Source organism: Hemiscyllium ocellatum, chromosome 3, assembly GCF_020745735.1.
Source record: "Hemiscyllium ocellatum isolate sHemOce1 chromosome 3, sHemOce1.pat.X.cur, whole genome shotgun sequence".
Taxonomy (NCBI): Eukaryota; Metazoa; Chordata; class Chondrichthyes; order Orectolobiformes; family Hemiscylliidae; genus Hemiscyllium; species Hemiscyllium ocellatum.
This window is the reverse complement of record NC_083403.1, coordinates 71,000,412-71,025,775: the sequence shown is the minus strand read 5'-3', so window position 1 is coordinate 71,025,775 and position 25,364 is coordinate 71,000,412. Positions and strand designations below refer to the sequence as shown.

The window sequence follows — 25,364 nt, the reverse complement described above, 5'->3', positions numbered from 1 at the left end:
TTGACGGACCAGAATATTAGCAGCATATTTCCAAATTCCTCAACCAACTGGAGAAAGTAGTCAGAATGACAGCCTGGATCTGTCACAGTAAGGATTTCTAGCTAAATGGACTATGACATGCATTACAAGTGCTTGGGTTTTGGAAACTGTTCCATCCACACAAATGAAGACTGCTCTTTGTACCTGCCACTATTATCTGAAAGTCCTGGCTTGGCAGCTGAAGGACTGAAGAATAGGATCTATGAAGATCCGTCAAATCAATTTGGTATGGTTGGAAGTGACTGACGAAATCAACAGCAGAACTCTGGCCCTTCCAACTTGGAACCAGTGCGCATAGAGAAAAGAGGACCAGACAAGGACAGGAAAGATCAATGGCATAATCTTTCAAATTCTGCAATCTCCTGGCTTCGATCATGTTTCCATTGCTCCTCGCCTTTTTCTATTTTGATCAATACTTCAGCTGCCTCAGGTCCTCAAGTTGCAATTTCCTCTCTAAAGAACTCCAATTCTTTAAGGGATACCTTGAAACCATCTCTATAAGACTATTCAACTATTGGTCTGCTGAAACATATATGGCCAAGGGGAAACATTGCTTGATTGACAGCTCTTTCTCTACCTTTGCTAGTCTGTCAATTCCAAATTATTTGCTTACAGAAGACAAAGAGGTAGTAAGTGCATGTGGTTTCTACTACTGAAATATTAAAGGTCTGGGTGTTTGACACTTACATAGAACTGTTATAAAAGAAATATATTTGAGATTGGAATGTGATAAATGATTGACATTTTCAAAAATCTTTTTCTACAAATGATACTGTCACCATAGAGTTCATTAATTCTGTACAGAGTAAACTGAATCTGAATCTGTGTACATATGTTGGCATAGAGGGTATGAAGGTCCATGAAAGGTAGGTTGAGGGAAATGTGTTACCTTGGAGAGTATGGGGACTATGAGGAATGGGTGGAAGAACAAATATTGGAATGAAGTACATGAGGAACATAGGGAATGGGTGGGCAAAGTTTGAGATGTATGGTATTAGTGGCTTTGAGGTGGTTATGATTTGACTTTGGGTGGGATAAGGGTTAGAAGGCTGGTGTTAGTTTCTTTAATTATTATTACGACTGAGACAATAATTTAAACCAGTCAGACTTGGCCAACTCTTAATTCTTACTGGGGGAAACAGACTAAACACCAGTTAGCACCCATTCCCAGAACGAAAAACCCAAAATCCCACTTCTGTGAAGTACTCTGTCCTTAGCTGAGTCCACTAAGTCAGGACATTTTCCAACTCCCACAACCCACATCTAAGATGGAAGATGCAAATGATTTCTACATTTGTTAATGATTTTATGCTGCTGCTGATTTATTTAAATCTAAATTTATTAAAATTTAAATAGATTCTAGATACAAGTAGACAATTATGAACTATCACCATATAGCTCTGCTACTCTGCTTGTTAAAAATTCTAAACCCCTTATAAACCCCCAGACCCACTCTCGTACACATACACACGACACACACACACACAAACAGAAGAAAAAGACTTGGTGTCATGGAGGGTGGGAAAGATTGGAAAGGCAATTCAACCGTTCCCTTCCTTAGAGTTCAGCAAGATAATCCTTTCGGCTGTCCTGGTGCTCCCCAATCTTCTTTCTCAGGGACATCCACTTGCTTGCAGGTGGCACAGGGTGAATGGTTCAGATTTATAAAGTCTTTGACTTATTGCTTAAGAGCCACTGCTTATAGCAACTGATGAGGGAAAATAAACTGGCTTTCTACAGACTTGTAGAGTTCTTTTCTCACTGCAGAAAGAGGACAACCCATTCTTTTCCTGAGCTCCGATGGCTTCTTCCCAAACATTCACAGTCATAAGTTGTTCAGCTATCTGGGAGACAAACATATTGCTGTTGGCAGGCAGAAGGCTTTTATTACCAACAATGGGCCAACATTTTCCAGACTAATCAGCTACCAGCCAGATCACAATTCATACACATCCCTTAGCTCACACTTGATGCCAACTAGTTTTCCCCACTGTCTGAACAAACAGCATTATAAACAGTATCACAATAAAGATCAGGTAACTTGTTTTTAAAAAGTTCAGTAATCCCTTTCACTATTCTTGATTTTCAAAATAGTCCCTTTTCCCATTCAGTCCAAGATCTAAATCTAACAGAAAAATAAAAAAGCTACTGTCCTTATAAGATTAGATTTTGTTTTCAAGAAGAGCTGTAGCACCACTTAGCTCAAGAAAACACTCAATAGGGCCAAGTACAAGGAGAGTGATCAGAGAGTAATGGGTCAAATTAAAGAACTAACTCGGAGGTGGATAGATGCTTTGAGTTTTTTTAATGGATTTTAATGAAATGGAGGTCATGGGCAACATGAGCAAATATATCCTGTGAGGATTACGCAAGTAAAATAAACTGTGGTACATGGTTTATGGAAGGAATGGGCTGAATTGCCTTTTGCCACTGTTGCTCAAAACAAAAGTAGCAATTTTTGAAGAAATAAGAGAAAACAGAAACTACAAATTGGGCACACAACTCTAGAAATTGAATCACAATTTAGATTTTTTAAAAATTGTTTAGGTTTGTACATTGCAGTGAAATTGTGAGAAACATTGAAAAATAAGATACAATTGAAAATTAAAGATATGAACTTTGCCTATGTAGAAGAAATAAATAGCAGTGCACAAACCAACTGATGAAGGAGCAGTTCTCTGAAAGCTAGTGCTTCCAAATAAACCTGTTGGACTATAACCTGGCGTTGTATGATTTTTTAAAACTTTGTACACCCCAGTCCAAAACCGGCATCTCCAAATCATCAGTAATAGTTTACCTGATTAGTAACTATTGGCTCTGATCTAAAGCAATAAAGCACAAAATCTTATTTCTAATCTTTTTTTTAGTCCTTTAGAGTCCATACAGACTTTACATGAGGTTGTAATGATCTGAAGTACAACAGACAACTTATACTCTAGCTCATTCAAAAATAATGCATCAAATCATTGATGACATTGCAAATTAAGTTCATTCACTATGAAGATCTGGCTCCTATTTTCAAATTTGCACTCACATTTTATTTCTCATATCTGAGAACTAAAGGCTTTCAAATATAGACTACAAAGTTGAATTTCAGAAACATGCAGAACAAGAAGATTATTGTTAATACACAGGGTTCATGGAATTTGAAAAAATGCTTTAAAACAAAGCTATAATCCTGGTATGAAAAATGAGTTTATTTTCTTCAAGAAAAGTGAATTCTCTTTCTAATGTGGACTATGTTAAATAATTATTTTACATGTGCTAATGAAAGCATTGGAACTTAATGTATTCAAATAGAAAAATATGTTTACTTAGAATATAATTTTGTTAGAAGTAAAAACAATTATCCAATCAATTGTAGCAATAAATCATTTAACAATTCTGAAGCAACAAATGGAGCCACTTTATTGGTATAAATGTCTGCGAACAGTGGTTAATTCAGGCATGAATTTTGTAACTGGCTCAATAGGAACTGAGAAAATGCTATTGTTCCCATGAGACATTGTAGTTGCAGACACAGAATTGGTAAGTTGCAATAAAAGAGTTGAATTTTCCCAAGTTTTCTAAACCTTTTGTGAAAAAGGTGACTTATATTCATAAACTTTAATTAAATTTGATTTGAAAAAAACTGATATTGAACGTATATGCTTAAACATGAAATGTTTTATGTATCAGTCATTCAGTTAGTAATATTTTGGTGCATTATTGTAATTGGTAAAAAATGGGTCCAATCATGAAGTACTTCAAAAACCTTCTGCAGTCGACCAAGGTGAGTAAGGTGAAAAAGCAAGCTGTCAAACATGAGGGTCTTAAAGGGATGGGGAATACTTCTGATCATGACAGCCTGAGGCAAGCAACACACCAGGGAAGGAGTCTGTATATTTTGAAGAGTTGGAATATGAGTTCTGAGTTAGAGCAACAACAATGTCACTGACTTCTGATTGTGGATCATGATGAATGAATTTGAAGGTTCTCTGTAGCTGAACTCTTCATCTTCACATTATAATAGAAAAAGCATGTCTGTCACAGTGTTGGCAGTATGTGACATGAAATGTTGCAGTACAGAGTGAGGCTGGAAGTTTATAGAGTGTTCTATGAATACACTTTGGATTTATTAAGGCACTTCCATTAGATAGTACTTAATATCCTGACAGATACCTGATGAAGCAGAATTAATCAGATCAAAAATTTGTCAAAAGCCAAATTTATGGCCATGGCTATTTCAAAGCAGCCAATTTTGTATCCCAAGGTCCACATGTATTTGGGTTTATTTGCGTTCTCCACTAAGGTATGGTCAAGGACCTGGGTTGGCTTTGATGGGGCACCCTGCAAATGTGTTGCTGGTCAAAGCACAGCAGGCCAGGCAGCATCTCAGGAATAGAGAATTCGACGTTTCGAGCATAAGCCCTTCATCAGGAATGAGAGAGAGAGCCAAGCAGGCTAAGATAAAAGGTAGGGAGGAGGGACTAGGGGGAGGGCACCAGTAAGTGGGAAACAAGTGGCATAGATGAAGCATTACATGATGGAAGCAGAGATCTTGTGGACAACTGCATTGGAGAATGAAGGTTAGCTCCAGCCACACTAACTAGGCCGAGAAAGAGGAATGTTATTATCTCCAAGAAAAATAAGAGGAACATAGGAACAGGTGTAGGCCATTCATCCCTTTGAGTCCATTCCACCATTCAATGAGTTCATTGCTGATCTGTGGCCCAATTCCTTTTATCCATATCCCTTAATATGTTTCCTTTATAAAAGTGTATCAATTTCAGATTTAAAATTAACAACTATTCCAGCATGCAGTGCTGTTTATGGATGAGTGTTCGAACCCTCCACCACCCTTTGTGTGTAAAAGTCCTTCCTAGCATTTCTCCTAAACAGTCTGGCCCTAATTCTTAGACTAGGTCCCCTAATTCTAGAATCTCCAACAGTGGAAATAATTTATCTTTATCTACCTTACTGACCTTCCTGTAGTCAGTCATTTGAAACACAGTGCCCTGCTTGCATGCCTAAATGCTGGCCTTGGCATTTGATGGGGCACCAGTAAGTGGGAAACAAGTGTTCCAGTTAATCACAGCGCAAACTAGAGGAACAACATCTCATCTTCAGACTAGGCACTTAATAGAGTTCAACACCTTCAAACTGTGAACCATTTCATTCTTTTAATCTGTCACCATGTCCTCCCCTCCCCATCCCACTGACTGCCCTTTCAAGTCGGGCAGGAGACACACCATTATTCAGCCATTCTCACATTCCAATCACTTAATGTAAACCATTAACATCTTTTCCCCACCCGCTCCATATACCCACTATCTCAACCACCACCCACCTGAACTCTGGCATAAATACTGTCCCTCCACACTTCATTTCAGCTCTAATGAAGGGTCATCTAGACTCGAAACACTAGTGTGCTCTTTCTGCATGGATGCTGCCTGCCGCTGTGATCTCCAGCATTTGTTGTTTTCAGTATAGATTCCAGCATCTGCAGTAATTTGTTCCCTTATCTTTATCTACCCTGTCTTTTCTTGCTAATATCTTGAAGACTTCAATCAGACCACCCCTCGTCTGAGTTATACCTAATGCTGCACTTGAGTTTTGCTATCATGAACAGTCCGAACAGATTCTGGGATCCTACTGCAGGACCATGGAAGACGCAGCTGTTGGCTGGTATTACAGCCACCTCACCGGTATATCCACTAGACATGGTATGAGCATGAGGGACCATAACTCCAAAGGAAATGTACGGTAATGTTTTGCATGTTTTCATCCAGATAACTAGAGATGAAGGAATCAAAACCATATCTAGTGAATTCTCACCCACTATCCTTGGGATAATTCTACATGCCGGGCTCAGCTTCTTCACTTACAAAATGTTGAAGAAATTACACACAGAGTTAACTGAGCGACCCCATCCGTACACCCATGAACGGCTATGCTTTGGTACAACTACTGGCTTAACTGGCCAGTCGGCTTCCAACCCATTGGATGTGGTGTGGCAGCAGATGCAGATGGCCAGAGGCAATGCTGCAAGTACATTAGCATTTTGGAGACAATGCATCTGCTCGTTGTGGAAGAGGGTAGAATTGGTGGTCTGTACAAAGGTCAGAGCATGAACTGGAGAAAGGGCCCTATTGCCATGGGGATCAGCTTCAGCATCTTTGACCTCATGCAGATTCTGCTTCAGAAAATTATGGACCACGATACCTTACAAAGGTCTCTTACTACATGGACGGGTGATCTGGACCTTGAGGACTAAACAAATGAAAAAAATGCATCACACTAATAAGTGTCCAGGATGGGAATTGATAGTTGCTGGACAAATATTTACAAACTGGAATTATTCTGTGACACAAAGGCTAATCATACCATATTAGCAATTGAAACTCTGGCACCTCACTCTCTCTCTGAAGCTGTGTCAATAATTTAATTAAACATTAAGACTTTGTTGTAATAATAAAAAAAGAAATTTTTAAAAAGAGAATAAGTGTGCCGTAGTGGCTCAGTGGTTAGCACTGCTGCCTCACAGTGTCAGGGACTCGGGTTTGATTCCAATTTCGGGCGACTGTCTGTGTGGAGTTTGTATACTCACCCTGTCTCTACATGGGTTTCCTCCTAAGATGTGCAGGTTAGATGGATAGGCCATGTTAAATTGCCTGTAGTGTCCAGGCGTGTGCAGGCTAGATGGATTAGCCCTGGGGAATGCATGGTTACAGTGATAGGGTAAGGGTGTGAGTCTAGGTGGGATGCTTTTTAGAGGGTCAGTGTGAACTTGAAGGGCCAAATGGTCTGTTTTTACACTGTAGGGATTCTCTGATTAACTTGGAAATTCTACAAGAACCAAGCCCAATTTATATAGCCTCTCCTCATAACTTAACCTCTGAAATCTACTTCTCACTTTTGTAAGCCTATGTTATATTCCCTCCAAGGCCAATATACCTTCCCTAAGGTGTGGTGCACAGTTTTCTTCACAGTACTTCAAGCAGAATCTATCATGAGTTTTGCAAAACTGCAGCAAAACCTCTGCATCCTTGTACTCTAGTCCTCTTGAGATAAAGGGCAGCTTTCCATTAGATTTCTTAATTATTTTCTGCATCTATTCATGATATTTAAGGATCTATACACCTGAACATGTTATAGCTGTACAGGACATTGGTTTAGGCCACTGTTGGAATATTGCGTGCAATTCTGGTCTCCTTCCTATCAGAAAGAGGTGAAATTTGAAAGAGTTCAGAAAAGATTTACAAGGATGTTGCTAGGGTTGGAGGATTTGAGTTATTGAGAGAGGTTGAATAGGCTAAGGCTGTTTTCTCTGGAGCATTGGAGGCTGAGGGGTGACCTCGTAGAAAATCATGATGGGTATGGATAGAATAAATAAACAAAGGCTTTTCTCTGGAGTCCAGAACTAGAGGGTATAGGTTTAGGGTCAGAGGGGAAAGTTATAAAAGAGACCTAAGGGACAACTTTTACACACAGAGGGCAGTACATGTATGGAATGAGCTGCCAGACGAAGTGGTGGAGACGAGTACAATTGCAACATTTAAAAGACATCTGGATGGGTATATGAATAGGAAGGGTTTGGAGGAATACGGACTGGGTGCTAGCAGATGGGACTAGATTGGGTTTGGATATCTGGTCAGCATGGACAAGTTGGACAGTAGGGTCTGTTTCCGTACTGTACATCTGTATGACTCTAAGTCACTTTATACATCAGTTGTATTTAACTTGATACAATCTAGAAAGTACCCTGATCTACCCTTTTTCAGTCCAAGATCGATAACGCTTACTTACACCCAGATAATAAATAATAAAACATGACATCAAATACAGTCATAATAGGTATGAAATCTGAACCAAAAGGAGTATATCTACTGTAAATAGGATGAATAAAGGATGAAAGTCATTGAGGTTTTAGATTTTGACTTAAGATGAAGGTTGTTTAATTAAAGTCTGGTATCTTTCCAATCCATGTTTCATTCCCTCTATAGTGTTCAAGTGCTGCCACTAAACTATAATTCTTTGTATATTTCCATGCCATCGTTTTCTTGCAAGCTGGATATTCTGCAGGCAACCTTTCATGCCTAAGATGTGCTGTTCATCAAGCACTAGCAGATTGAAACAAGAGATGTTTGCATTTTTACACCTTACTCAGTTGACTGATTTATATGTCTTTATATAAAATAATAATTTCAGTTCAGACAGTCTTGACTACTACACATCAATCAGCTGAAACTTGCCTCAATCTATGGTCAGACAATTCTGCTGCCATTTTAGATAACTGCTTCACCTTTTATTACATGAAAGGTATCTGGTATGAAAACTAAATGATGAAACTTGAAAATCAATGGCCCACATTTTACTACACTGACTCCAACTTAATGGATAGTAACTGGGATTTGTTTTCAGAATTAAACTTTGCCTCCAAAATTACTTTATTAGCAGGTTTTGTAATTACATTGTGGTAACTTTATTTCCATAAAACCAATGATAAATATGGAGCATAGAATGAAGAAGATTTGTACAATAACAAGTCACAAAATCTCATCAAGACATTAAGTGAAGTTAATATAACTGCAAGTTGTTAACAAGTATAAATATTACAGTTGAATCAGCCTTGTTTTTAAAACTGTACACACACCAATTCACTATAATAACAATTATTCCTTCTAATAATAAAGGAAAAATATCCGAACATATATACAAAATTTAAGTGTCTACAGGAATGATATTCATATTATAATGAATACTTGGTTCAGACTGGTTGGAAATTAGTTAATTATTTTACTTGGTTACCACTTGTTGAAAATGACCAAATTCGAACCGATGGATTATATTATAACCTTGATTCTAATTCCTGGAAATGTGTTTTTTTAAATAATCATTGAATAAAATTAAATACAGTTTAATTCTAGTAACTGATAGAAAAGTTCATTAAATTTGTAATAGGATAGGATGTTTGTTTATATAACATTTATTAAAATGTTTTGGTATAAATTCTCATTTAAAAGCTTTAAATACAGTAGTCAATGCCTTTTCCAAATTGATATATACTTTTCTGTTCAATAATGTCATTCAAGAAACCTTTTTTTTGAACATTCCTATTGGTTATGAGCAGTTACCTTTTTGAAATGTGATTTATTAGAAATTAAATTACTATATAAACAATTGCATTAAATTCTAAAGCAGAAATATTTAAGTGCCTCAAAACTTAAGTGAAAATACAATATTTTATTATACTCAGTAATCAGTGTTTTTGTAAATTAAAAATGAATTCAAAAGCACTCCAAGTGGATTAGAAGACCAAAAGATATAGGAGTTTAAATTGGCCAATCTGGGCAGCACGGTGGCACAGTGGTTAGCACTGCTGGCTTACAGCGCCAGAGACCTGGGTTCAATTCCCACCTCAGGCAACTGACTGTGTGGAGTTTGCACATTCTCCCAGTGTCTGCGTGGGTTTGCTCCGGTTTCCTCCCACAGCCCAAAATGTGCAGGTTAGGTGAATTGGCTGTGTTGAATTGCCCGTAGTGTTAGGTAGTGTAGGGGAATGGGTCTGGGTGGGTTGTTCTTTGGAGAGTCAGTATGGACTTGTTGGGCTGAAGGGCCTGTTTCCACACTGTAAGTAATCTAATCTAAGAGTCTGTTCTTCTATTCAATTTGATCTGATAATCCACAACTCTGCTTTTTTCCTCATAATCCTTGTTTTCCTTACTGATTAAAAATGCTTTCATTTCAGCCTTAAATATATTTAATAACTCAACCTCCACAGCCCTCTGTAGTAAAGAACTCCACAGAGTCACTACCCTCTCAGGGAAGAAATTCCTCCTCATCTGTCTTAAATAGGCAATCCCTTATTCAGAGTCATGGTCTCTGGTCCTGGACTCTTCCACAAGGAGAAATAACTTATGCAGCTACCCTGTCAACTTCTCAAAGAATTTTTGTGCATTTCAATAATGTCCCCTCTCATTCTTCTAAATATATGAAAGACATGATATTGTACTTGGTTTTTGTTTACAGTTGCTACAGAAACCATCTGATGGGATTTGTCTGCTTGAAATCTCTGGATTACTGATCATATATTGGTATCTGTAGGGTCAATGTATCTAAAACACCAATGAAACTGTCGAAAAATTGAAATGACAAAACTTGGAAATAGCATGCTAATGATTCCTTTATCAATGAAAAAAATGTTGCAGATATTGGAATTTTTAATACTTAGCATACGAAATATAATTTCCAACAATGTGTTCAAAACCAAATCATGGCATACTTTTAAACACTAAGAATGAATTATTTGCCAATGACTTCCTGTAAGATTTAAGTAGAGAACTCATACAAATATGTAGCTTGTCAGTACATCATGTGCATTCTCAGTCTGCACTGTCTACAAATATTCATGCAGCTAAATAATGTCTAACTCTATTCATACTTTTTAAAATATTTTAGACATAGTAAGGGGATTCACCCCTTCATGTACACTCTGCCATCCAAAAATATACCACCTAGTATGGTGACGAAGCATCTGAAAACAAACCTTCCAGCTCAGTGAGCAAACTTACATCCAATATGATCACAGCTGATCATCCAACTCAATACCCTGTTTCAGCTTAATCCCTATACCATTTGATCCCATTAATAAGAACTTTATCTAATTCCTTCTTGAAAACATTCAATTGCTTTTGTCTCAATCACTTTCAATGGCAGACAATTCCACAGGGTCACCAGTCTCTGCATGAAGAAATTTCTCCTCATCTCAGTCTGAAATGTCCTACCCCAAATCCTTACACTGTGACCTCTGACTCTGAACTCCTCAGTCATCAAGAACATCCTTTTTTTGTTTACCCTATGTAGTCTTGTCAGAATTTCATGTGCTGTTTTATGATACCTCCCCCCCCCCCCACTCCCCATTCTTCTAAACTCCACTGAATATAGTCCTAACCGATCCAGTCTCCTTTCATATGTCAGTCTTACCAACTCAGGAATCAGTCTGGTAAACCTTCATTACATTCCCTTCATAACCAGAATATCTTTCCTCAGATAAGGACACCAAAACTGCACACAATACTCCAAATGTGATCTCACCAGGGCCCTGTACAATTGCAGCAAAGAATTCCTGCTCCTGTCCTCAAATTTTTCACAACAAAAGCTGAAATAACTTTAAGCCTTCTTCATTGCTTGTAGCACCTGCATGTTTACTCTCAGTAGGTAGCATATAAGGGCACCCAGATCTCATTGCACCGACCCCTTTCCCCAAACCTATCACCATTCAGTTAATAATCTTTCTTTCTGTTTTTGCTACCAAAGTGCATAACGTCACAATTATCCACCTTATATTTCATCTGCCATTAAATTTCCCACTCACAAAACTTGTCTAAGTTACATTGAGGCATCTTGGCATCCTCACATCCCCCTCACAGTTCACTCTCCCACCCAGCTTTCTGTCATCTGCAAACTTGGAGACATTACACTTAGTTCCCTCATCTAAATCATTAATAAATATATATTGTAAATAGCTAGGATTGAAACACTGATCTCTGACCCCATTAGTCATTGCCTGCCACTCAGAAAATTATGATTAATTCCTACTATGTAATTCCTGGCAGCCAATACTTTCTCTATCCATGTCAGTACACTATCTCCAAACAGTCCAGTGGCTCTCACTTTTTAACTCTATTAGTTACATCCTTAAAGGATTTCAATAGACGTGTCAAACACGATTTCCTTTTTGTAAATCCATGCTGACTCTATCTGATCCTGCCACTGTTTTCCATGAACTCTTCTGTAATGAATTCTAGCTCCTCACTAACTGGATCTAAATCCCTGTTTTCTCTCCACCTCCTTTTGTTTTAAATAGTGGGGTCACATTAGCTACCTGGCATCCACAGGAACTGTTCCAGAATCTATCGAATCTTGAAAGAAGATAACCAATGCAGCCATTATTCAAAGGCCACTTCCTTAAGTACTCTAGGATGTAGATGATTGGACCCTGGAGATTTATTGGCATCTAATCCAATCAATTTCTAAACATTTTGAGACTAATTCTAATTTCATTCAGTTCCTCTCTCTCATTAGATCCTGTGTTCTCCAACAGCTTGAGGACATTATTTGTGTTCTCCTTTGTAAAAACAGTACAAAAATGTGCTTTTAATTGATCTGTCATCCCTTTGTTCCCCATTATAATTTACAGTTCCCAGAATTGTCACTTAAATCTACATATTTACAGGTGCAGTTTCCTATTTAATTTGAATAATTTAATGTTAAATCATTTAATTTTAGACTGTTAAGCTTGATATATAATGATTTTGAAATCTATTAAATTTCCATCCTTTATTGTTTAAAACTGAAAACACAAAGATTGCAATTTCCAAGCAAGGCCCCATATAGATTGTTCCCCTGTGCATCCCTGCAAGAGTTCATAAATGTGGTGTCTAAGGCTGAACTATCTTCAACTGTTTCACTGATGAAGCTTCCCTCCATCTTAAGGTCATAAATGGGAATGTTCACTGACAATGCAGTGTTCAGTTGCAACACCTTGGATACTGAAACCTTCCAGTTCCATATGCTGCAAGACATGGACAACATTCCAATTTGGGCCATTAAGGGGCAAGTTGGATTCATGCCACAGAAGCAATAGGCAATGACCACCTCAATGGAAAATAATTAACCATCTCAATTCAACATCTATTTGCATTACCATTGTTGAATCCCTCATTATTAACAGCCTGTCCACTATCTGATGACATGCAGACAAGGAATGCTCTCCATTTGTCTGGATGACTATGACTCCAAGACTTAAGAAGTTCTAAACAATTCAGGAGAGTGTCCTGTTTGATCAGCACCCTACCCTCAATCTTAAACATGCACCTTCTCCACCACAAGCACAATGGCAGAAGTACATTTATTCCACAGTATATCACAGCAACTCACCAAACCTCCTTTGATGGACCCTTCAAAGCCTGAAAACACTTGCACTTTGATGAGAAGCAGCAAATGCAGTTCGGTTTTCAGTCTCACACACCATCAGAACTACGGGCTGAACCTTACTTTTCTTTCTAACTTTGTTCAAGTTGCATCAATATTTTTGGAGGGTTCATCACTATGGGGTCCAGTGAGATCTCTTGCTGTATCTTACAAAATCTGCGTTATAACTACTCCATGCTATCTCTCACACTTGATATTCACCCTACCTAAACATGTCCATTCCCAGAACAACACACTACTCAGTGGATATCCCAGACTTCACTAGCATGCTTTGCGTCCATGCCAACTTCAAACCCAGACAAGCACTGTTAGTGTGGAGTTGTTCACATACCTGATGTTTGCCCCAGACATGGTAAACATGGTAGAATTTGGTGTCCTACTTTGTGGGCATGATCCTGGAGATCCTGCTCAATGTGATGGTGCAGACATAGGATGCTCTCTTCCTCCAGGACCAAAGTGGGGGCCATAACACCATGCTATGCCAGTCTGGTTCAAGATTGCCTCTTGGGTTAAAGCAGTCTCACCATCTGGAGGAATGCACAGCACTGTATGAGGAAGCTCAATGACCTTTTCCCTTCACCAGGATAAGCTCCACTTCCTTCTCTCTGCTTTCTCACATTCACTCTACCTTTGCTGCTGTCACCATTTCTCACCAAGGATCCATGCTCTTCCACTCTCACTACTGCCTGCAACATCTTCCTCACTCACTCTCACTCACCCCAACCCTCGACACCACTAACCCTACATTACTGCTGTACAGCTTACTCAATCATGTTGGACACCTCCCCACCTGTACCAGTCATAATAGCTGTGCCATCCACTTTCATCTGCTGTAATATCCACCTCTCTCATTTCCTAAGGAAAACAGACCACAAAGAATCTGAAAAACTCAAGGTAAGTGGTGTGCTGGATTCAGCTGGATCCTCCTTATGAATTGTTAGAGCTGTAGCCACTCACGTAAGAAGAGAGTACTCAATCACATTAGGGAGTCTGGAGGTGATTTACTCACCACAGTATCCCTTGCCTCTGACCTGCTCTTGTAACCATTGTGTCTATGTAGTGAGTCCAATTGAGTTTCTGATCAATAGCAATCCCAGATATGTTGACAACAGGGATTCAGTGATGGTAACACCGAATGTCAAGGAGCAGTGATTAGATTGTCGCTTACTTAAGATGGTCTTTGCCTGGCATTTGTGTGGTGCGAATGTTACTTGGCACTTGTCAGCCCAAACTTGGATATTGTCTAAATCTTGTTGCATTGGAACACATACAGCTTCAGTATCTGAGGAGTTGCAAATGATGCTAAATATTGTTCAATCATCAGCAAACATTCCCACTTCAAAATTTGCCTTGATGGTTCTCAGACATTGGCACATGTTGGTTGACCAATGTCCTTGGACATGGGGTGCATGTGGGTGGTTGCCAAGGAGAGTGCCCTGAAATATTAGTACCCTATTTCCAACTTGGAGATCATTTGGAGCCGTTAGTGAGGTGAATCCACTAGGTTTTCATTCTGGCTTCCTTTTCAAGTTTTCCCACATGGAGCTTCTTTGGAGAGTTTGGAAGATGGGGAACTGCATGTTAATGAGGTTAGTTTGGATGTTAACAAGGCATTTACCAAGTAATAATCCCTGTGATTTAGCAACTCACTGCTGCGAAGTGAAATCTCACCACACTACTTGTGAAAAGCATAAAAGATGGCCAAGGTCAGAGGTCACAGGTTATAGTCCAACAGATTTATTTGAAATCACAAGCTCTCAAAGTGTTCATCAGGTGAAGTGGCGTGAGTTACTCCTATGATTGTCCGATCATGCCTGTCACCTGATTCTGCCACACATCTCACTATCACCCATGTCAACCAGGCTTTTATAACATTCCATTCAATATTTCCACAAAGGTCTTGGCACTCCCCTCCTATGGATAACTCTATGGACATAGAGACACAACATGGAACAAGAAACTGGCTCACCACAATTGTTTCAAGAACAAGAATGAGCAGGCAACTGTTGTTGGTCTTGCAAGTATGTCTAGCATACCATGAAAGAATTTAAAAATCCTTAAATAATGCAATGCAGTGACACGCTGCATTATATCTCATGTCCAGGAGTGAAAAGAACAACAGATAAGCCAGAAAGGTAGGTGTGGAATTGACATGTCCTTTTGATCCATAACCAGTAATTTAGTTCAGCTTACAGCTAAATGACCTTGACTTACACTGTTCAATTTTTGCCTAGTTAGAATGTTAACTGTCTTGTTTAGGAGAGTGATTTTATGTTTGAGCACATGCAGATGTGGAGTTATCTCCCAAAAGTTGGAAATTGATATGGGCAAAAAGTAATCAACAGAATTAGAAATTAGGTGGTTGTATCATGGACAATTAATCATATTCTGTCCATTTCAATAGTAGCCGTTTGTTATTTTCATCAGAGTGAAAAAAAAACTCTTGTCTGGGATTTTTTTTGGGCCACAGTGATACTGACCACCAGTCAGAAAGTTAGGAGCAACCTTGCATCAGTGAGCCATGGCAGCCACGACTGAAGTTTATGGTCCTCAGGAGGTATGCTGCCTGCAGTCGCAGCTTCTCCCCCACCAGGCTAGATTCCCCACTCTCAAGGATTGCTGACCAATCAAAAAGGAGTGGTAGCAAAACTTATTAAATGTTGCATGTGAGCATCTAGCCATAAAACGAGATATAAGATAACAAAGTTTTTGGATTACACTTCAAGTACCTATTAGTATCGGCTTAATGGTGCATTTATAATTGCAAAAGCAAACTGTTATTAGCCTGTAAACTTTATATCAAAACCATTATGAATGGGAAACAGAGTGCCACATAAACTTGTGAAATATATTTTTCCATTTGATGTATTAAAATCATCAGATGTTATCAATTTATATGTCACCATGTTCTTTGTTTAGAAAGATGTCATCATTAACCCTGTTGACGTCATTTGAATAAAGTAATTCTTCCTGAAAATTTTATTAAACCTGATCCTGATCCTGAACCTAACTCATGAGAAGTCGGAGCTGTATCTAGTTTCTCACTTTACTTGTGGGTCACACATCTACCTCTGAATTATTTAATTTCAGAGCAACAATCAAATAATCGAATTTGCACATTACTCAACAGATGAGTGCGATTATAACAATGAGTAACGATGAAGAAAAATGTGTAGAGATTAGGTGTAATTTCCTCAAGATAAAAGGTCAAGTTTCATCACTTCAGTTTGTTTTTAATACAAAATATCTGACATGACAATTACCCTGTTCAAATTTACATTGAGAACAAGTATTATATTCGGAGTATGATGGAATGCTTTACCAATAGAAAAGGTGTAATTGGCATTTCCATTCCATCAGCAAGAGAAATCAGAGTACTGCAAAATGGAATCTTTTCTAATGGAGCTTGAATGGTGCTGTCAGATCAGAAGTCTTTTTTAAAAACTGCACAGTGTCTTCATCTCCAGTAGATTGTATTACAAATTTCTACATTGTGAAAAAATACTAAGTTGTTTATAATATTTAGATTTAAGGTTAGATTATTTTTCAAACTTTTGAACTTTTATATTTTTCTCTTAATTTTTATTCCTATAACTCATGTATCTTTGCATTTCACAACTATGTCCTATTTTCTGGCCTTAAGATTTGCATTAACTACCTGATCTCTTAGTGTCACTATATCAGTTTGAAAATGATCACAACAGAAAATTGATAAACATCCCTTGTCCTCAAAAGGAACTCAGTGCCTAATTGTGAAACCAGGAATAGAAGTTTATAAAATAATGAGAGATATAGGTAGAGTTAACAGTAGTTGTCTTTTCCCTAGGATCAGGGATTTCAAGACTAGGGGGCACACTTTTTAAGGTAGGAGTAGAGAGATTTAAAAAAGACATGTGGGCAAATGTTTTACACAGATAGCAGTTTGTATGTGGAATGAACTTCCTGAGGAAGTGGTGGATGTGGGTACAATTACTGCATAACATTTGAAAGAAATTTGGATAGATTTATGAATAGGAAAGATTTAAAGGGATATGGGTTTAGAGGACTATGTTTGGCATGGACTGATTGGACTGAAGGATCTGTTTCCATGCTGTATGACTCTATGAGGCAGGGGTTCTCAAAGAGAGCCAAACACTCCACTCGCAACTGACCCACCCTTCTCCATGATGCCACCTCACTGAGGTGCTGTGTTTAATACAGTTCCCAGCCTCTGGTTACTTGACAACTCTAGGAGGGGTAGAAATTGTGTAGAGATAAAGGGAGTATATGCTGTACAGAGAGGTGCCCTACTGCAGAGCAACCACCTTCATCAACCATCTAGGAAGAAGATTTCCACCTCTCCATCATGGCCTCCAAAATTAGAACCATGGCAGCATCACTGAAGGCAGGGCAGTCCTGCCCTTTGAATCAGACCTCCAGCACTCCCACTACACTGGAATGCTTTGGAACATTCATCAGATTTCTTCCTTGGGATACAACAGTCCCAGTGATGGCTGATGTTTGACATCTTAAAGATGTCCCACGCTTGATCTGACCAGTCTCTCTCCCACTCCCACTGGCAGTAGATGGACAATAAATCCATGCTCATATCAAAAAAGGGCTTCCTCATATGAAAATCTTAATTACATTTTCCACCAGAAATAGGCTTCTGATCCCAAAGCGAATCCAACCCATGTTTCCTGTCTCTGTGGCGAAAACCTAACCCGGAGCGCATGAATGTTTATAATACTCAAATAATGTACAAAATGCTCTGTGTGCCCAAACCAGAGTTCTGTCTCATTTCCAATTAAAATATAGTGGTGAGACAATTCTGAGGAAACTCCCCTCCCAGCAAAACTAAGACAAGGGTGACAAATGAAAAATTCTGAAACATCATATGTAGCTGCTAATATTGATGCTTTACATATCTATTATTGAAGAGGCATAAGCAGTATTTTCCTCGTATGAAATAAGGTCTTATTCATTATTTCTGTATTTTCTATATTATGTCTACATTTCTATAATGTGCATCAAAACTAGACAGCAATATCAGGATGATTAGATATTACATGATTTGAATTATTTGCAAGATAATGAATTAAATTATTAATGTATTTACAAAATTTTTGACTTTGTACACAATGCAATCTATGTTAATAAAATAACAAGTTCTCAACAGCACCATGTTTCAATGACACAAGGTAGAGAGATCTTCAAGCTGCATCAGCTTAACCTATTGCTCTTAAAATCTTGGATGACTGAATGGTCACTGTAAAAATAAGCAAGTTTCTTATGATAGGACAAAATAGTTTGTTGCCACCTAAGCTTTCTGACTGATATACAGAGACATACTGAATTTCTGAAGGACCATTTTTGTCCTCTATATCTTTTTGTTAAATATTGCCATTTTGACAGGTATAGTGCTTCTGTCCTGCAGGCACAGCATACATACGTAAGTCTAAAGAGATAAATGAAATGCTGTAATTTCACAGAGTTATACTGAGTATAAATGTTAATAAAACCTCTCACCCTTTTCTCAGAGTATTCAGCTTTTATTAAATAAATCTCCAATCCTTAGCAGTTTTGACAGGTAAACTATTTGTTCTGTATTTGCCACTAGCTCAATTGTGTCAGTTGTACCAAAATCAATGACACAAGAAATACTGCATGAAGATCCAATCTAAATAGGCCATAGTTTTCCAAGGTCATGTTTTATTTCTATCTGTTCATTCTACTATTTTAAACAAAGGTGACCAAGAGCATGTTAAATTTTTGTCACCCTTTTAAAACTGGAATAACTTCACAGATAAGATTAAAAATAAACCTTTTGCTTTACAGTTATCAGTATAAATGATCGAAAAAATATACAGACTGAATGATCAAATGTTCAGTAGTGTGGCTCAGGTCATACTAAATGTTAAATCTTGGTGTATGCAAGAGCGTATGGACTGCATCATATAGCTTTTCGTCAAACATAGTTTAGACATGGTGACATTTGCAGTGGGAGGAATGAGAGAGCATCAGAAAGCATGTCAAATGTAGTTAGTCTGAAGATAAGCATGACATGTAAGAGGTGCTGTAACAGTAGAGGGGACAAGGCAGTAGGCAATGCTGCAGAGGTTACTTGGCTTGGTAATGAGCAGGACATGACATCGAATTTTCATCATGGAAGCAAAGAAAGCCCCATTTTTCAACCTGTCCACATCAACCCACAATCATAAGGCATTAGTAAATTAAATAATTCAACAGGCATCAAAGATGATGTGGATCCAAAACAGTAGCATCATCTCAGCGCTAAGTTAGAGGATGTTGTCCCTCATCTAAAACTTTTTTGCAGACCTTGGGATTCCACTATAATGCTTAAATGGGGAATGGCAGATGGTGCAGTGAAAACAGTCATTCACATGGATTTCCCCTAGTTTGCCAATTAATGACCAGAGAGAGGGATTACTGTCAGTGATTGGTGACCTTGTTTCTTCATGCTCCTCATGCAGATTTTTTTCCACCCACTACCTCCCAATATAAGCATCCCACACCCACCCACTCACTCATCATCTCTCACTCCTGGCCTTGTCCTACTCCCACTTGCGGACCAGTCAGTGCCTCACCTTCCTGACCCCTTGGCAGTGCACACCCATGGTGACATCATCTGCGTATGGACAGACACTGTCTGCAGCTTGTCCTGTCACAGCCAAGTGAGCTTGTAATACATTTATCTTTTATCAAAATTATTTTCAGTGCTAATGTGTTTATTCAGAGAAGCTTAGGAGGTGTCAAGGATATTGATGCATTTTTCAATGAAAGATTTATTGGCCCTGCTTGAGTGATAGTGAATAGAGTTGCTGAGAGAGTTGTGTTTCTATGAAATAATTTTTAAATGAAGATTTCCACATTTTGATTATCTTCTGATCTTTTTGAGGTCTTCTCAATGGGATGATAGGGCTCAAGATTTGAGAGTACTGGAAGAGAATGTTTTGAAGACTCAACTGATCTCAGAATTTAAAAATCAGTCTCCAGATTGAAGCATCATTGAAAATGAGACATTAAATTTAGATTCCCCAGGATGCAGAATCTAGAAGGGTATTCTATCCACTGCATAAAGTACTATAATGCATGCAACCACCTGAAATTATGCTGGTCAACTTAGCTTACTTTGGAAAAGAACAAAATCCGATCATTAATCACTGCAGTAAACTTACATGTGTGTGTGTAGTATATATAATATATATAAAAATTTAAAAAATAATAAGTGAGATTAGCAAAATCTTAGGGAAATGTACCTGTATATTTACCTGCCAAAAACGAGGAGCCATTAATTTTATCTTCTGCAAAAACCAGCCAAAATCCATCAAAGTTTCTGGGGTCTACAATGTCTGCCCCACAATAAAGTAGGCAAAAGTAAGATTGCTGTGTGTGAGTTCATAGCTAAACCACAAATCAAAAAAGAATGAATCTCAAAATTGCATTCTCATGCATTATTTTTAGATTGAGGCCAGCTCCTGACACAGACAGAGGCATGAAAATCTAGACCATGATCTCTGGTTTCCCACTGAGATAACATTGTTACTGTTTCCTGAATATTACTAAGCTGAGCAGACAGGGAACTGAATGTAATGAAATAACCAAACCCTTGCTAAGGCTGTAGATTATATTTGCAAGTAGAAAAAATCATGAATGAGAAAATCAATTCATCAATTTTTAAATGCTCTTACATGGTATGAATAGGATTGTAAAGGCTTGAAAATATGTTGTGTAAACCTGACTGCAGGTAATAATACTCTATTTATTTTCAGACATTTCATCGCCATACTAGATAACATCATCAGTGAGCCTCTGGATGAAGCACTGGTGGCATGGCCCACATTCTATTGATGTGTTTAGGTTTCCTTGGGTTGGGTGATGTCATTTCCCGTGGTGATGTCATTTTCTGTTCTTTTTCTCAGGGAGTGGTCAATGGGATCCAAGTCGATGTGTTTGTTAATAGAGTTCTGGTTGGAATGTCATGCTCCTAGGAATTCTCTTACATGTCTCTGTTTGACTCGTCCTAAGATGACATGTTGTCCCAGTTGAAGTGGTATCCTTCTTCATCTGTATGTAAGGATACTAGTGAGAGGGGGCCACATCTTTTTGTGGCTACTTGATGTTCATGTATCCTAGTGGCTAGTTTTCTGCCTGTTTGTCCAATGTAGTGTTTGTTACAGTTCTTACAAGGTATTTTGTAAGTTACAATAGTTTTGCTTGTTGTCTGTTCATTTGTTGCTGCTTAAGTGTGTAGGTGGGTTTGTGGGTTACCATGATGCCAAGAGGTCTCACTAGTCTGGCAGTCATTTCCAAGAACCCACCAATACACTAAAACAGCAGCAAATGAACTTGAAAGACCCTATAAAGAAAAGCAAAACTAATGTCACTTAGTATGGTGATGAAACATTTGAAAATGAACCTTTCAGCTCAGTGAGCAAATCTACATCCAGAACCTGAACCTGAGCTACAAACCTCCTCGATACTCGTTAATACTCTAATTAAATAGAGGGGTACAGCAGAGCATATCTGTTCGCTCTGTAATTTTTACCATCCATAAGTTAAATGGCGAGACGTTATTGTACAATTGCTTCCTTATTTATGTAAATATTATATTTTTAAAAATCTATGCCCTTTAGAAAGTAATCAACATGTGACGTAGCAATTGAATTTACCATATTTAAAATTGTCAATAATTTCCAACCTTTTAAAAAAAATCACAATCTTGCCAATCCCCTCGCTGCATTAAATTTAACGACTAATATTGTTCATACTCATAGTGTTTTGATATACCTGTCATTAGAAGAGATAATTTCACTAACTCTTCTCACATAATACACAAATAAAATCAATGCAACTCTCATTCAGTTTATCAAATTTTGTGATTTCCAACTATATTTTAAGTTTACTTTAATCATTTTAATATTTCAATACTCATTGAGTCATAGTCAGAGTCATACAGCACAGAAACAGGCCCTTTGGTTCAATCAGTGCATGTTAAACACAATTCCAAACTAAACTAGTCCCACCTGCCTGCTCCGGATCCATATCCCTTCAAATCTTTCCTCTTCATGTACTTAGCTAAATGTCTTTTAAATGTTGTAACTGTGCCCACATCCACAACTTCCTCAGGAAGTTTATTCCACATGCAAACCACCTTCTGTGTAAAGAATTTGCCCCTCACATCTTTTTTAAACTCTCTCCGCCCACCCTAAAAATATATTCCCAGACTTGAAATTCCCCATTCTAAGGAAAAGATATCTCCTGTTAACCCTATCTATACCCCTCATAATTTTACAAAATTCTTTAAGGTCACCACTCAAACTCTAATTGAGGATAAGGTAGTAAACCAAGAATTTTAACAGTTTTGGCAATGCAATCTTCATGACCTTATCTTATTACTTTAATTAAGACTGAAGACTTTGTTTATTTTCAATAACTTGACATATATAAATCTAAAGCACATTGGTCAAGTTGACATTTGTGTTAATAGACCTGATAAGAAACACAAAAAAATTCTGAATGCAAGCCAAATTTGCCTTTGCAAAGCCAGCCTTGAACACTGAGAAACTTCTGCACTGTTGGACATACCATCTTTCAGATGATATATTAAACCACAGCCTTGTCTCCCTGTTTGAGTGAATGTGAAAAATCCCACAACATTATTTTAAAGAAGAGCTGAAGAATTATTCCTGGTTCCTGGCCAACATTTATCCCTCAATCAACATGACAAACAAAATCCGCCTGTTACCATATTGCTGGACACATTTACTGAGAGATTTTGGCTGAGGTAATTTCTGCATTGCAACAGTGACTACACTTAAAAGTACTCATTGGCAGTGAAGTGATTTGAGATATTTTCTGTTTGTGAAAAGTGTTGTTTAATTTCACCTCTTCCATTCTTTTCTGAAAAGTGCCACTTGGAAAACTATTCGTGATTCCTTCACCTAATATCAATTAAAGAGTAAAGCTTAGTTGAGAATATTCAGGTTGAGCACATTTTGCTTATTGGGTGACAGAATTAGGATTTACACCTCTGCTTCTCATGACAGCTTCTTAGCTTCATAAACTATTTCAGCAAAAATGTCAGAGGTAATGAGCTTACTCGGAGGTATATGTTTATGAGCAGCTGGGGACGTGGATGAGGGAAAAAAAGATGATTGACTGGTGAGTGCATTTAGTTGGGAATTAGCAATGAATTAAAGTAATAAAAATCTGAGACTAGGCTGTCTTAGGAAATTGTGTATGCTTTACAATTGTACTAGCTGATAGAAAGAGGAACCTTATAAATCCTAAAACTTTAACAAAATAAAACTCCAGAATTGCATAAATGAACACTGTGATTTCAATCTGAGCTCCTGGAGTGACTCTTGGTGTGAGGTTTGCCACCAATAGGATGTTCGTACTTGATGCAGCAATACTGATGCAATCTCTCATAATGTAAGAAACCATGAGTGGATATTGTGGCATTGAAGAAACTGATGTATTTATTACAGCTGTTTATTATGTACAAACATGACATTCCTTCAGCATATACGTGCCCAGGGTGAATATAAGGTATTAGTTTTTGCTTCCAATAGAGTGTCATGTTTCAAGTGACCTGAGGTAAGATGGGATGTATGAGAACTTCAAATCTTCAGGTTGTATATTACACTGTGATGATGTCACAAGCATGTCTCCTAACAGCACCCTGAGAGGCTGATTGAGGCATAACACTAGACTCCATAACTGCTTCCAAATGTAACTTCGCCCTATCCAGCTAACCTTCTCAAGCTTTGCAGCTCAGATATAGGCTAGAATTTTGACTTATTGACAACAAAGTTACTCTGCAGCCATCAATACTCCACTGAAGCTAACATCAATCTCAAAGTTTCCACGTGTGCAGAGTAACATGGCAATCTACAATAAAAATAAGTATTTTCTGGCTATTACCATATTGCTGGGAAAATCTACAGAGAAAGGTTTTGCTGCAATGATTTCTACATTACAACAGTGACCACTTAAAAGTAGTCAAGTAAATTGAGGTGATTGCTGGTTGTGAAAGTGCTGTGTAAATGCAATTCTTCCATTCTTTTCTGAAAAGCGCAACTTGGAAAACTATCAGTGATTCCTTCCCTCAATATCAATGAAAGAATAAAGCCTAGTTTTGTATATTCATTTTTAGCACTGTCGGCAATTCTGGCAATACTGTAAGTAATTCTATATTCCTCCAGAGGATGTGCTACTGAGAATTCCTAGACAGTAATTCCAAAGCAGTTAGTGAACTGATGAAAACTGGCTAGTTTTCTTGTCGTATGAGGGGTAATTGTTAAAGTATGCTACAGTCCTACCGAATCATAGGCCACTCTCTCATTAGGGAAAGACCAACTGGTGGTGGTTTGACCTGATGGTCAGCATACCTCAGGAGAGGTTGAGAAAGAGAGTCCTTCATGGTAACCTCAGATTGGTATAGGAATTGAACCAACACCGTCAGCATCCTTTACATCATAAACCATTTGCTCAACCAATTTAGATAACCAACTCTGGAGTGAAAGGTAACTAGGTTTTCAATGTGTATTCACTTCATATTTAGCGATAAACAGATTTAAGGATAAGTGCAATAATAATGAAAAAAATCAGCACTGGATTTGAGAGCATGGAGTACAGTCAGTTCAGGGGGAGATAAGTTTAAATGGCTAAAGGGCAGAGAAATTGAGGTGACCAATGTTCGCATTGATAGTTCTCAATGAATAGGTCGAGTATGCATATAAGGCCAGAGGGAAGGGTCCAGGTGGAGGGACAGTGTTAGAGATGGGTGAAGGCACTTGTGGCACGGGAAGAGGACTCTCATCTAAAAAACTGGGCTTGGAGGCCATGGAAGAAACATTCAACATTACGTCATGCCTGAAATTCTTTAAGGTGGGGTCTTAAAACCAAGACCCTTGTGAGGACAGAACGTTCAGCATCAGAGAATAAAATATAAAAAATACTAAATGAGTTTTGAAAATATTTTTACCTCAGGTTGAGGTTCTGAATGTGAGTTTGCTCATTGAGATGGAAGGTTCAGTTTTAGATATTTCATTGCCATACTAGGTAGCTTTATCAGTGAGCCTCTGGTAAACTGTTAGTGTTATGTCCCACTTTCTATTTATGTGTTTAGGTTTCTTTGCTACTTTGGTGATGTCATTTCCCATTTCCAATAAACACAATCCACTGACTTCTCAGCAATAAACCCAAACAAGCAGACAAAACATGCCCAGAAACCCTAGCCACTTTACCCTACATCAAAAACAACTCTGAAATGACTGCCAGACTACTCAGACCTTTTGGCATCATGGTAGTCCACAAACCCACCTACACACTTAAACAGTAGC

At 38.1% G+C, this 25,364-nt stretch overlaps 1 protein-coding gene and 1 pseudogene across 2 annotated transcripts in view; one reads left to right on the top strand and one right to left on the bottom strand.

Moving 5' to 3' along the window:
* LOC132832748 (synaptotagmin-like protein 1) overlaps positions 1 to 25,364 on the bottom strand; it is a 190,648-nt gene that overhangs the window by 62,362 nt on the left and 102,922 nt on the right. The gene's annotated exons all lie outside the window — the stretch shown is intronic.
* On the top strand, positions 4,550 to 6,295 carry LOC132830144 (mitochondrial coenzyme A transporter SLC25A42-like; annotated as a pseudogene).